Below are 15,449 nucleotides of genomic sequence, written 5' to 3' on the forward strand. Positions count from 1 at the left end.
TTTAATTCCTGTCTGACAGGGCTGACACCTAGACTGTTAAGGTACTTGTCGAGTCCCATTTACTAGAATTCCAGAACTTGTGCCACTTCTGGGGACACCAGGTTCCAGGACTGCCTCTGGGCGACTGAGAGGAAGCTCTGCCTTATATTTTGATACGTGCTGTTTGTGGAGCTTTTCCTGGCCTGAAGAAGGGTTGGTACCAGCTGGTTAGAGAAAACTAGTGTTTCCCTTTCCCTTTCAGTTTCCAGGCCATCAAGTGCAGCCTCTCTGGAGCTGGGGACAGATGGTCCGGGGTTACTACATGAGGTATCAGATCTTCCACACGGAGTTGCAGCAGTGTCGTGAGCCATGGCCTCAATGGCAAAAATGGAATTACCACCATGACTGTGTTCAGGGACCACAATTGTGTTCGAGGAGAAAAACACAAATTTAGGGACATATGCATAACTAGCTTACCAGTTCCCATAGTTGTGGTTTGCTCCTGTTGCACTGGTTTTGTGGTCTTTCAATTCCTTGCATGTTGGGTGGTGGACACTTTTTGCATATCACTTCTTATAAGATCTATTGTAGGTTTTTATTCATGCAGAACAATATGCCTAAGCTCCTGAAGAAGCGCTGACACGAGTAACATGTAGAGCTGAGCCACATCACGCTACAACAAGCCTTGTGGAACATTGTTGATCAAAATTGCACGTTCCTATGACCATACATACAACCAAACAATTTGGTGTGATTGGTGGTGTGATTTATGTTGTCTAGGCAATACTTATACTGTGGAAATTTTTTTTTTGCAATGTCTAATAAAGATGTTGAATTTTGAACTGCGTGTATCTCAGTGCCTACATAGTCAATTTCAAATGTTTTCAAAATAGTATTCCAATCCAATTAAGGACGTGGCACATTTCTTTCAACCCTGTAACCACAGTGCCAAAATTTGTTTCTAATACATTCCGGAATGTTACCACATCTTCCATGGCAAGGTTGACGTGCCTGGCTAAAGGCAAAGATGCGCCAACCACTGGAGCAGTGATTAGAGGGGTTAGCCTGGATTCTTTCAATGGGTATAATCTTGTGACCCTCTATATTTTTGTCAAGTTTTTGCCATTCGTCCTGGATAAAAGTTCATCAATAGAGGGGGAGTCTCTGATACCCTTTTGAGGTTGTGAAAATATCTTCTGACTTTGGGTGGGGTTTCCTCCACCTCCTTCCAGTCGTGGGCTTCCTTGACTAACCTGGTGAATGGTTCTACCAGAGAATAATCAAATGCAGATGTCCCTTCAATTTCCTCATTTTCAGAAGAGCGATCTGAACTTTAGGGAGCTTGTTGAGCTGAAGCAGCGATACTTTGGGCTGCAGGTTCTAGGTCGAGAGCAGACCATCTGACAGGTTCTCTGATTAAGTCTGTTGCCTCTCTGACATCTGCATTTTTATCTTTAGTTTTCTCCACCATGCAGGCACCAGTGGCAAGCCAGATTATCTGGTACAGCTGGAGCCCCATAAACCCAGTATGCATTATCCCCTGGGCGGGAGTGGTGGCCCAGAGAAGCAGGGCGGCAGTGTGGAGAGGGTGATCTTGCTTGCTGGGAGCGATAATGACAGCAGGACGACCTGGAGTGACTTTGTCTGGACGATCTGCTCTTAGAGAGGGAGGCATGCCCAGAGGGTTCTCTCTATTTTGAAGATGAGGCAGTTGATAACCTGGGAGGGCTGTCAAGATATGACAGTGTCAGTCATGTGGCTCTCTTTTAATCTATCCTCACTATTTACTCACCCCCTACCTTTTAAGCTGAGAGTGGTTTGCTTGGACAGCGAAATCCATAGACAGAAGGATAGTGACATCTAAAGAATATAGTCCATGGGTCTTCAAACTATGGCCCTCCAATTGTTCAGGAACGACAATTACCATCATGCCTAGTCATGTCTGTGAATGTCAGAGTTTTACATTGCCCCATGAGATGTGTAGTTCTGCAACAGCTGGAGGTCCGTAGTTTGAGGATCCTTTATATAGTCCATAAATAAATGGACAAAACAAGGGAAACCCATCAAAGTGACAAGCTAATGTAGCCCCAAACACTTACATGCAATGTCCCGGGAAGAATTATATAAAAGGTACAGGCCAAAAGAGAAGCAGGATTCCAGCCTCTGTGAAGCAAAACCGCCAGTGCAGCCATAAAGACAGGAATTGCTTTTAAAAGTGGAGCCAACAGGGAGGAAGTGATGTCATTGCCGAGCATGCCATGTGTGACCTGCAGGCTCTGGCACCATCTTGGAAACTGGCAAAGCAGGTCTCCACTTTTGTCACTTGCTGCCGGCATGCTCAGTACCCCCGAAGCACGGCTGTCATCTTGGAAAAGAGCAAAGAAACATAGGAGGACTACAGGGCTCAGGAGAACAACAGCAGAAAGATGTACACAAGTAAGTAAATGAGAACTGCTGCAGAGAACCAGGCCTGTTTAAAGTGCTTTGCAATGCTGGCTAGCGCATTCCCGATACCAACAGACTGGGATCCCCTCCATAGAGCTGGTTTAGAGGCTGTACAGGATAGGGACTTTCACCCAGGAGAGGCTGAACCTGGCTGGGGCAAATGCAGAAGGGGGGTAGTACGCAATCCATCCAGTCCCAATCAGCTGAGGACAAAGCTGTGCTAGGGCCTAGCTGAAAAAAATTATTGTTAACCAGTCCTATTAGGCTGTGGGGGTGGAGCCAAAACCCCCAGTGTATGCTGCCATGATGCACCAGGAAAAGAACATTAAAGCAAGGAAACAATTTGAAATAAAGCCAAAGGAAAAGCCTTCCGAGACAATTTGCTGTGTACCAATGAATAAGGTTATATGTGATAGAGTCTTGCGAGCTACCCAAAAAACAAAACAAATTATATATGTACTAGTGTAGCGCCCCCTTACTTTCAGTATGGGCACTACGCTAAAGTTAGTGGGGAATGGGAGAGTTATTTTGCTCCCATTCACAATTTGCTAAATTCTGGGCAGGATGTCATTCCTGAACTGTCCTGTAGGTCAGTCTGTGCTCCAGGGGTGCTGATTCCACCCCTGGGTGACAGGTGGCACTAGAGGGGTTCTGGCAGAGCTGCTTTTTCCCCAGCAGCCAATTAGAGGGGCTTTCCCTTGCGGGGCATGCTGGGGGAGAGTATATCTGTGGCTGACGCCATTTTGTGTCGTTCTTCGCGGGTTCCAGGTGCGGCACCCACCTTTAGGGTGTGCACATCCAACGGACCCCAGCGATGGCCTCCCAGGCCGGGTTCGAATGCTACGCGGAGCTCCATGTTGCGGAAAGGGCCCCCCGGTGATTTACTGGGTCCCCAGCTCTATTGAGAAGATCCCAGGCTGAATGCCGTTCGATGGGGGGTCGGCTTGAGGAGAACCCAGAGGCAGGTTGTCCAACAGGGCTTGAACGAACCATCGGGGATCTGGTGACCAGGACATTGACAGGTACACTTCAACTGTCACCCGATGACCCTTACTTAATCTACTGGGAGGATTCGCTCAAATTGTTCAGCTCATTTAAGTACTAGGCCTGTGGCAGAGGTCCCTAGAGCCAGGTCTGTGGCAGAGGACTGTTCCTCCCAGCAATCTAAAGTGACACTTCGGCTGCCAGGCTCGTGGCAGGAGTCTGTCTGGGGGCACTTCACCCACTCTGGCTGGAGTGGCGACGAACTGTAACTACTACTACTGTGCTGTTGAGAGCAGGATTGCTCCTTTCATATCCAGGCCTGATACTGCAAAGTTCTCTATCGCTTAATCAACCTTTTCTCCCTACCTCATGTTGATGTTGGCTATGTTCACCCACTCTGGCTGGAGTGGCGACGAACTGTAACTACTACTACTGTGCTGTTGAGAGCAGGATTGCTCCTTTCATATCCAGGCCTGATACTGCAAAGTTCTCTATCGCTTAATCAACCTTTTCTCCCTACCTCATGTTGATGTTGGCTATGTTGGGCTGAAAATAAAGCATTTGAAAACCTTCTTTGATTGACTGGACATTTGCTCACTACTCTACTCATCAACTACACCCCTAGACAACACTGAGAGGTAACTTAATAGGCCGATCTCAACAACAACCAGCGGCTCCTGAGGGGGTAGCGCTACACTAGAAAGTACAGTGTGTGTGAAAGGTATACAAAAGACTAGCTGCTACCACTGATCACAATCCCATATGCACAAAAATCAATATATAAGAGTGCAGAGCTGAATCACGAAATACAAAACAAATATAAACAAATCATTGAATTGGCACACTCTACACCCGAATGAAAAAGACTTTACCTTCTTCTCCGCCCCTCACAACAAATATTCGCGTCTCGACTATCTCTTCCTTACACAACAGGATCTCCCGACCTTGACTGCAGCAACCATCGAACCAATGACACTTTCTGACCACCATTCTATCTCAATGACTCTCACCTTCCCTGACAAAATTCATCATACACAAATCTGGAGGCTAGACCATTCCATTCTAACGGCCAAAATCAGGGAGTTAGAGACTCGCACCTGCTTAAGTAATTATTTTACTGAAAACAACACCTCTAAACTAACGCAATGGGAAGCTCATAAATGTGTAGTCAGGGGTAAACTGATAGCCCTTGCAGCCGCAATCAAGAAGGAAAAAAAAAGCCAAGTTAGCCAAATTATTTTCCAAACGTAAAAAACTAGAAGCGCTCCACAAACGAAACTTAGCCTGAGCAAACCCACTTAGACCTTCTCAGGACCCGTAAGCTCATCCAAGAGGAATTAGGCCGACATTTCAGGAAAAAATTCACCCTATCCCAGAATCTCTATGAGTTTGGTAACAAAAGTAGTCATCTCCTTGCACAAGCTTTACGCAAGAAAAGAGCTGCCAACACGATACAACAATTACACTCCCATACTGGTCAGATGATTTCAAACAATAATGACATTGCAGGAGAATTTGAAAAGTACTACTCATCCTTACATGATCTCAGAAAGTCCGAACCCCCTGTGACTCCACCCGAAGAACTAACGATATTAGATCATTCTTAAACCAATTTGTCTATGGCAAAATACCCATAGACACTGCCACAGAACTTGAATCTCCGATCTCCACTCATAAATGGGAACAGGCAATAAAACAACTGAAATCCCCCAACAACCCTTTGTGAACTATAAATTATATGAAAAACACTAGAGAAAAATGTAACAATACATTTAAGTGTTTGTTCACCAATGCCAGAAGTCTGCCAAGCAAAACAGGTGAGTTGGAAGCTCTGGTGCATGAGGAGAGCTATGATGTAATCGGTATTGCTGAAACTTGGCTTCAATCCTCACATGACTGGGCTATTAATATTCCTGGCTATGCTCTCTTTCGGAAAGACAGGGTAAAAAGGAAAGGTGGAGGGGTCTGTCTCTATGTGAGAAGTGACCTCAAAGCAAGCGTGAAAGAGAACCTGGTTGATGGAGAGTGTGGTGAGGCTGAAGCATTATGGGTGGAACTGCATACAGATGTGCGTAGTTCAAAATTAATCATTGGAGTTTGTTATAAACCACCCAATGTTAATGAGGAGGTGGAGACTCAGCTCCTTGCACAGATGGAAAGGGCTGCAAGGGCTGGGACGGTGATAATAATGGGGGATATTTAACTACCCAGAAATTGACTGGATTAATGGCACTTCTGGGACAGTTAAAGGACAAAAATTTAAAAACCTATTGCAGGACAATTTTATGGTGCAGTTTATTGAGGCCCCAACTAGGAATGATGCTCTGTTGGACCTGATAATCTCAAACCATGCAGAGCTTATTACTAATGTTCAGATAAAGGAACACCTGGGTAGCAGTGATCATAACATGATTTCATTTAATGTTAACTATAAGCAGGAAATACATACAGGAAATATTAAAACACTAAATTTTAAGAGAGCAAATTTTCCAAGGATGAGGGCTGCTCTCCAGGACTTGGACTGGGAGGGACTATTGACACAGATGAACACAGAACAGAAATGGGAATTTTTCAAAAAGACTGTGTGGAACCTCACTGCAAAGTATGTTCCCATGGGCAATAAGTTTAAAAGGCTAAAAATAAAACCTATGTGGCTCACGGGCAAAGTTAAAAAAGCTATAAACAATAAGAAAGTAGCTTTTAAAAAATATAAAAATGAAGGAACACTAGTGTTGTTTAAATGTTACAAAGAATATAACAGGATATGTAAAAAGGAAATCAAGGATGCAAAAATTCAAAACGAACGACAGATTGCAAAAGATAGTAGGACAAACCCCAAAAAATTCTTTAAATATATTAATAGTAAAAAGGTGAAGTCTGAGCATGTAGGCCCCTTACAAAATAATCTAGAGTGGGTGACTGGGGACAAAGAGAAGGCAAATTTATTGAATGCTTTCTTCAGCTCTGTGTATACAATGGAGCATGGGGGAGCTCATGTCCAAAATGGGGGTGGGAGTGACACAGCCCCAAATCCACAATGGCTCAAAAGTGATATGGTCCAGAAATATTTAGACAGAATAAAGGTGGATAAAGCACCTGGACCAGATGGCATCCACCCACGGATCCTAGGTGAGTTGAGCTCTGTCATTTCAAAGCCACTGTATCTAATATTTAGGGACTCATTAATGACAGGAATAGTACCACTGGATTGGCGTAGAGCCAATGTGGTGCCTATATTTAAAAAGGGAACAAAGTCTTTACCAAGTAACTATAGACCTGTTAGTCTAACTTCTATAGTTGGGAAGATACTGGAACGTTTAATAAAAGACCACATGGATGAGTTCTTGCTGGAAAAAAACTATTTAAGCAGCAGACAACATGGATTCATGAAAGACAGAAGTTGTCAGACAAACCTGATTTCCTTTTATGAAGAGGTAAGTAAAACCCTGGACAGAGGCGTGGCTGTGGACGTGATATATTTGGATTTTGCAAAAGCGTTCGATACAGTTCCGCACACACGGCTCATGTGTAAGGTAAGGTCTACAGGATTGGATATATCAGTTTGTAAATGGATAGAAAATTGGCTGAAAGCCAGAATTCAGAGAGTCGTGGTTAATGATTCTTACTCTGAATGGTCCAATGTTATCAGTGGTGTACCCCAAGGTTCAGTGCTGGGACCCTTACTTTTCAATATATTTATAAATGATATTGGGTCTGGGATCAAAAGTAACATTTATGTCTTTGCAGATGACACCAAGCTATGCAGTGGAATAACGTCCTTGCAGGATGTCTCCAATTTACAAGCTGACCTCAATGCTCTGTCTAATTGGGCGACTGAGTGGCAGATGAGGTTTAATGTTGATAAATGTAAAGTTATGCACTTGGGGGCTAAGAATATGCATGCATCATACATACTAGGGGGAGTACAACTGGGGGGATCTGTAGTGGAGAAGGATCTGGGGGTTTTAGTTGATCATAAGCTCAATAATGGCATGCAATGCCAAGCTGCGGTTTCCAAAGCGAGCAAAGTCCTTTCTTGTATTAAGAGAGGTATGGACTCCAGAGACAGAGATATAATTTTGCCCCTGTACAAATCATTAGTAAGACCTCATCTGGAATATGCAGTTCAGTTTTGGGCACCAGTTCTCAAAAAGGATATCGGAGAACTGGAGAAAGTGCAGAGAAGAGCAACCAAACTGATAAGAGGCATGGAGGAGCTCAGCTATGAGGAAAGATTAGAAGAACTAAATCTATTCACTCTTGAGAAGAGGAGAATTAGGGGGGATATGATCAACATGTACAAATATATAAGAGGTCCATACAGTGTACTTGGTGTTGAGTTATTCACTTTACGGTCAACACTGAGGACAAGGGGGCACTCTTTACGTCTAGAGGAAAAGAGATTTCACCTCCAAATACGGAAAGGTTTTTTCACAATAAGAGCTGTGAAAATGTGGAACAGACTCCCTCCAGAGGTGGTTCTGGCCAGCTCAGTAGATTGCTTTAAGAAGGGCCTGGATTCTTTCCTAAATGTACATAAAATAACTAAGTACTAAGATTTGTAGGTAAAGTTGATCCAGGGTAAATCCGATTGCCTCTCGGGGGATCAGGAAGGAATTTTTTCCCCTGCTGTAGCAAATTGGATCATGCTCTGCTGGGGTTTTTTGCCTTCCTCTGGATCAACTGTGGGTATGGAGTTGGGTGTATGGGATTGTATTGTGTTTTTTATTTTGTTTGTTTATTTTTTTGAGGTTGAACTGGATGGACTTGTGTCTTTTTTCAACCTGACTAACTATGTAACTATATGAACGCTTTCAATTCCCTCTCTCCCTCAAACATTCTCAAAAAGGAGATGTTGGAGGCCCATATAGCTGTCATCCCCAAAGAAGACAAAGACCCCACACAAACAGGAAATTACAGACCAATATCGCTACTAAATATAGATATTAAGATTTTTTCAAAGATATTAGCAAACAGACTACTACCACTCCTCCCTTCCCTCATCTCCCAGGATCAAGTGGGCTTTATCCCGGGCCATGAAGCCGAAACCAAAAAGGTCTATTTCTGTCACTCTATGCAGAGAAGGCATTCGACAGAGTAGCCTGGGACTATATGATAGCAGTTCTATGGGCCATTGGTATTGGTCCACACATGTCCAGCCTTATTATGTCTTTATAGTCAGAGCCATCAGCTAAAGGTACGGGTCAACAATACTCCAATCCTCTTTGTACTCACCCTCAAACCATTCCTCTGCAAGCGGAGTCTTAACCCAGATATCCAAGGCATCATAACCCACAAGAGAGAATATAAATATGCTGCCTTCGCAGACGACATATTGCTATTCCTATCAAATCAGTTGACATCTCTGCCAAACCTCTTATCAGAATTTAACCGATTCCAAAGCCTCTCTTACCTCAAAATCAACTTTTCAAAATCCTATGCCCTAAACATTACATTACCCCAAAAAGTAATTGAGCAATGTAAAACGAACTTTCCATTCCAATGGAAACAGGACTCAATCCCATATTTGAGAATCCAACTTCCATCAAAAATTTCAGATCTTTACATAAGAAATCATGTTCCCCTCTTAAACAAACTAACCTCTAATCTCAAAACATGGAACAAAACGCTGTTCTCCTGGTTTGGCAGAGCAGCGATCCTTAAAAAAAATGCTCTTCCGAGAATGCTGTACATTCTACAGATTATCCCCATACATATCCCACCTGCCTTTTTTAAATCCTACAGAAACATTTGTTCTAAATTTCTATAGGGTGGATCGTAGGCCCAGAATCAGCTTTACACACCTTACTCGACCCAAATGACTTGGAGGGATAGGACTCTTGAATCTTCACAACTATCACACTGCTACACACCTCACCAGGATAGTAGATTGGAACGCTCACTCCTGACACAACGACTGGATCCCCTTGGAAGCATCTTTCACCAATCTTGCCCTGATATCTCTCCATGGGGTATCCCCACAACAGATTCCCTTGGACCTTAGTCTTCACCCCTTAATAGGACCCACATTACACTGCTTCCGAATAACATGCAAACAAACATCCATATCTTCGATCCCTAGCCCATTATCGCCAATAAAACTCAACCCTGATTTCACACCAGGAATGAACGCACAATTCCTCTCGGACATCTGGACACACAGTCAAATTAAAGCTTATCGGTTCTTCCTCCAAGGTAAATTACTAACCGCATCTCAAATCTCCTCTTGGTTTGAGAAGCCACCTATTCCTCCTTGGACATATCTACTGCTTGCACACTACCTGAAATCCCTTGAAAGGAATACACAATGTTCAAGACAGCTTACCCCTTTCGAAAGGTTATGTACAAACTGGGAGATGGATCTCTCTATCTCACTTTCAGCAGACCAATGAGAACGAATCTTTCTCAACATCTGTAAAGGGTCGACCAATTTCACTACTCAGGAAAATGGTTATAAAATCCAATCAAGATGGTACCGCACACCCACCCTCATACACAAATTCTTCCCCTCAATTCCGGAGACCTGCTGGAGTTGTCATCAGGATAAAGGTACTCTTCTTCACATCTGGTGGACATGCCCCTCCCTTACAACCTTTTGGGAAGAGGTTTGCCGCATCACTTCCCAAGTCACTTCATATGAACTAGACTTCTCTCCAGCCCCATTTCTTCTTCACCACTCACCCCTGTCACACAAATCTTACCACAAATCCCTAGCAATGCATATGATCAATGCTGCGAAACAATGTGTCCCCTTGCATTGGATCTCAACACAGCAACCAACATTAAAGGAATGGTTCACCAGAATTCGCAAAGTTGAGGAAATGGAAAACATTATCCATATCGCACAGGACGCCCCGATGAAATTTAGCAAAAAATGGGCCTGTTAGATACACTACCAGACAACACCTGAATTCTCAAACATACTAAGCACTAACACTTGATGAACTCTACAATTCGGGTTGGATCCAGACTATTGTGAAGTGTAATTTCCTTTCTTTATCCTCCAAATCATTCACTGCTGTATTTGCATTTCACAGGACCCCTCCTATAGACTTATACCAGAAAAGATCTTTCCAAGCCCCCCTACCCGTACGCAACTATTTGGGGAAGTCAGAGACAGTCCCTATCCCACTTTCCTTCCCCATACTCCCTCTTTCCCCCCCCCCACCTTTTTTTCCTCTTAGATACTCAGTTCAATATCCACACACCTAGTTCTAACCTTCACTTCGCATAATCACACACTTCCCATCTTCAAGAGCCTGGTTAGGGACCCACTCCGGCCTGTAATAATGTGTTCATCAGTACCCCACATATCAGTAGCACCTCCTGGTCAATCCACCACCCCCATAATACAGTCCCAAACCTCATTGGCATCAGTTGATCACAAACAGACATATTTCTACACTATAACTTGTGGGATCCCTTTCTACTCACACAGGTCCACGGTCTGACCCCCGACACCCTTACACAATTCATTTTAAAATACATTTTATGTTGAAGTGCTTTCACCTATTTTGCATTGTTATCTTGTGGCTGTATGTTACCACCTTGTATTATTGTTGTTCAAGACATATGTAACTGCGTGTTGATTATCAATAAAATATTTAAAAAAAATTATAATTGAACCAAACAAATAAAGTACATAATTAAATGTCCATGCAATAAAGTGCAAAACAAGTCCATATTAAAACAGTGAAAAATCCACAAATGGATGTTGATTGATGAACAACTGAAAATATTGAAATCCTATGTAAAACTTCCAGACCACCAACGAATCACCTCACTCATGCTCCCCCTGATGGGTATAGGCTCACCTATGGGAGTGCGACCCCCAACTAAGTAGGGTCAAAAATGCCTGTGAGCCACCCCAGGACAGAGATGCATATGCTCTGCTGCTGACATACTAAGGAGGAGATCTTGGGAGAAGTTTAGGAGCCAGATGTGTTGGATATTTCACGGAGTCCTGGCCCGCCGGTAGTTTTGACCCAGCTTAGTTTAAAGGTCACACTCCCAGAGCTAAGCCTATACCCATTGGGGGGGGGGGGGCAGAGCACGAGTGAGGTGATTTGTTGGTGGTCTGGAAGCTTTATATACAAGATTTTAAAATGATAAAAATGCATGTTAAGTGTTTTAAACAATTCAAGCTTAGGAGACAGCAGTGTTGGAGATCTCATTGAGTCCTGGGGTGGCTTAGAGGCATTTTCTGACCCTGCTTAGTTGGGGACTGAAAATATTGAAATCCTATGTAAAACTTCCAGACCACCAACGAAAATTACTAACTGCATCTCAAATCTCCTCTTGGTTTGAGAAGCCACCTATTCCTCCTTTTTCCAACTTCATCATTAAAACGACGTTGCCCACACACCATTGTTTTAAAAAAATTATCTAGCAAAGCGCGGTGACGTACAACACGTAAAACGGCACTATAAAGGGGAAGTTCTATTCGCCTTGGGGCTGCTTTAGCTGATTCCGTGTTAGTAAAAGTCGATTCGCGATTTTTTGTCTGTTACAGCGTGTTGAATTTACTCCATTATGAATGGTAGTTTTACCAGAACGAGCGCTCCCATCTCATAACTTGCTTCTGAGCATGCGCGGGTTTTTAACATCGTTTTAGCCCACACACGATCATTTTTTACAACCCGAAAAATGACATCGTTTAAAACAACGTTAAAAAATGCAGCATGTTAGAATTTTTTTTTGACGTTTTTCAGAACCTGAAAAGTGATGTGAAGCCCACACCTGATCATTTAAAATGACATTTTTTAAAAACAAAGTTTTTGTCATGCCGAAAAATGATTGTGTGTATGCAGCATAAAGCATGAGTTTGCTACTTTAGTGAATGAGCAGCTTGCGGTCATTGAGTCAACTATCAATTCTGCATTGCATTGACAAATGTGCTTGATAAGAATGTGAGACCACACCTAAGATATTGTACATTGCACTGCTTTTCACAAAGGCACCCCAAAACTTTGGTATTATGTGTTGAAACGGTGTTGCAATTGTGCTGTCCCCTGTCTACATTGTAAAGCACTGCACAAATTGTTGGCGCTTTAAAAATCCTGTATAATAATAATGTGGTGTTATGTGGTGTCATTGACAGTGAATGGCAGTAAAGCACACCAACACACGATATCCATTACCATAGATGCATATGGTCACAATGAAGGTGCTGCAAAGCTAAACACAGCTGATTTTCACTGTATTTCAATGATGGCCACCTATTTAATTTAAACACTATTAGCCAGATTCACGTATGGCGGCGTATCTTTATGCCGGCGTAGCGCATCCCATTTGCACTACGCCGACGTAACATAGTGAGGCAAGTACTGTATTCACAAAGCACTTGCTCCCTTAGGCCCCTTTCACATTGAGGAGTTTTTCAGGCGGTACAGCGCTAAAAATAGCGCTGCTATCGCGCCTGAAAAACTCCTTCACTGCAGACTCAATGTGAAAGCCCGAGGGCTTTCACACTGAGGCGATGCGCTGGCGGGAGACAAAAAAATCTCCTGTCAGCAGCATCTTTGGAGCGGTGAGAGGAGCGGCATGTATACCGCTCCTTCACCGCTCCTTCCCATTGAAAACAATGGGAAACCGCGGCAATACCGCCCGCAATGCGCCTCTATAGAGGCGCATTGCGGGCGGTATTAACTCTTTATCGGCCGCTAGCGGGGGTTAATACCGCACCGCTAGCGGCTGATACCCGCGGCAATTCCGGCGGTATAGCGCCGCTATTTTTAGCGGCGTTATACCGCCACCGCAGCTCCCGCCCCAGTCTGAAAGGGGCCTAAGTTACGTTGGCGTATCGCAAATGGCCCGGCGTAACCCCCGCCTAATTCAAAGTAGGCATGTAGTGGGCGGGCTTCATTTAAATGAACCGTGACCCCATGTAAATGAGGGCCGTTGGTACGGCGCATGCGCGCGCATGCTCAGAATTACGTCGCAATTACTCATTGCTTTCGACGTGAACGTAACCTACGCCCAGCCCCATTCACGTACGCTTACGCAAACAACGTAAAATCTGACGGCTGTTCCGTCGTCCATACCTTGCATGGGCTGCGCCATCTTACGTAAACAGCGTATCGGGCGCAAGTACGTTCGTGAATCGGCGTATCTAGGTCATTTGCATATTCTACGCATAAATCCACGTACACGCCCCTAGCGGCCAGCGTAAATATGCAGCCAAGATACGACGGCATAGGAGACTTACGCCGGTCGTATCTTGGCCAAATTTAAGCGTATCTGGTTTCCAGATTATGTTTAAATATACGACGACACGCATTCGGACTTACAACGGCGTATCTACTGATACGCCGTCGTAAGTCTTACTGAATCCGGCTATATGTTGTTTAAAAAAGGCTGAACTTAAGCCCAGGTTCACACTGGGCTGCGGGAATGAAGTTGTGCAAATTCATCTGTACTCACACGATTTCACTCCCGCTTGTCAGTCCCGATTTTGGCCCAGATTTCAGAAACATATGTGCAGAAACTACTTTTTGAAATCGGTGCAGCACCGCAGATGCAGCTACGCACCGATTAGAACGGTGCTATTGCCTGCATGTCAAATCGCATGTCAAAATGCAACAGTGTGAACCAGAGCTAAGCATTCTATAGCACAATGATATAAGAAGTAAAAATAGAAATACAATGCAATGATGTTCAATATCTGTTTAGAATGACCACAGAAACAAATGTAAAAAATGTCCCCAGTCATAAAAGAGTTAAACACTTTATAGGATTAAAATAAACACACAATACTAAGCTTCTGATACAAATAGGGTACCATTTTTAGTAAGATGGATGGATGCATCTCTTCTGTGGAATAAAATGGATTGCAGAGATTTGATCTTGCTGGAGATTTTCTACTCGCTGCTTTATAAATCTAGACAAAGACTCTGCAGATACCAAGGGGCTTAATTTATACCGTACAATGTGAACAATACTGCAGGCATCCCCATAAATGTCACAGTAAGCCCCTAAATCTTGATATGGAATAAGGATGCAAGTCATGTTTTGAGTCATTTGTCAAAGCGTTACGCTGAATTTATGTTCAAAATATTCTCTGTCTGTCCATAAAACAAGCGTTGAGTTAAAAACCACCACTTTTATTCTGGAGAATGACAGTGGTCTCCGTTCTGAAAATAAAAGTATACCTTTCCGCAGTGTTTCTATTGGAAAAATGCTAATAGTATAGAACTATTTTATGGATCATCACATAATCATGCATTTAGCATACTAGGAATGTTTGTGCTTGCATATTTAAATACTTGTAAAAGCAATTACAATGGTGACATGATATTTTTAGAAATAAAACCTGTTTTTTACACAGTATATCTATAAAACAGTAATTCCAAAATACGTTTAGGGATCTTTCACATGGCTAGCTGGAGAGCAGTAACAACAGGCCACTGAGCGGTGTTTTTTTACGCTCTCTGGCCACCCATCTGAATTCTGATATTGGGCTACTTTCACACTGAAGCACTGGGTGCGTTGGCGCTAAAATGCCGCTATTTTTAGTGGCACTTTACCGTAGTTTTTGCCGCGATTTTCAGCCCTTAGCGTTGCAGTTTAAGCACCCACTAGTGGCCAAAAAAGGGTTAAACCTGCCCGCAAAAACGGCACTTTGCGGGCATTTTGGAGGCGCTGCCCCATTGATTTTAATGGGCAGGGGCGCTGTAGGAGCGGTATACAGTGCCTCAAATACTTTTTTTTACCGTCCTGCCAGCGCAACTTTTCTGTGTGAAAGCCCTCAGGCTTTCACACTGGATATAAAGGAGTGGCTCTTTCAGGGTGCTTTGCAGGTGCTATTTTTAGTGCAATAGCGCCTGCAAAGTGCCTCAGTGTAAAAGCAGCCTTACCGCCTAACAGAACTGCACACATGCTGTAGAATTTGACAGGTGACCCTGCAATTTAAAATTGCCATTTGGCAAATAAAAGAAAAAAAAAAAGTATCAGTAGCTTCCCGAATACCTGTCAGCCTCTGTTCTACCACCCTCTGAAAAGAGAATCACAGCAAATTGCTTTTCAGAGGTCAGTCAGGGAGA

The sequence above is a fragment of the Rana temporaria genome, chromosome 6 (genome assembly GCF_905171775.1).
Source record: "Rana temporaria chromosome 6, aRanTem1.1, whole genome shotgun sequence".
NCBI lineage: Eukaryota > Metazoa > Chordata > Amphibia > Anura > Ranidae > Rana > Rana temporaria.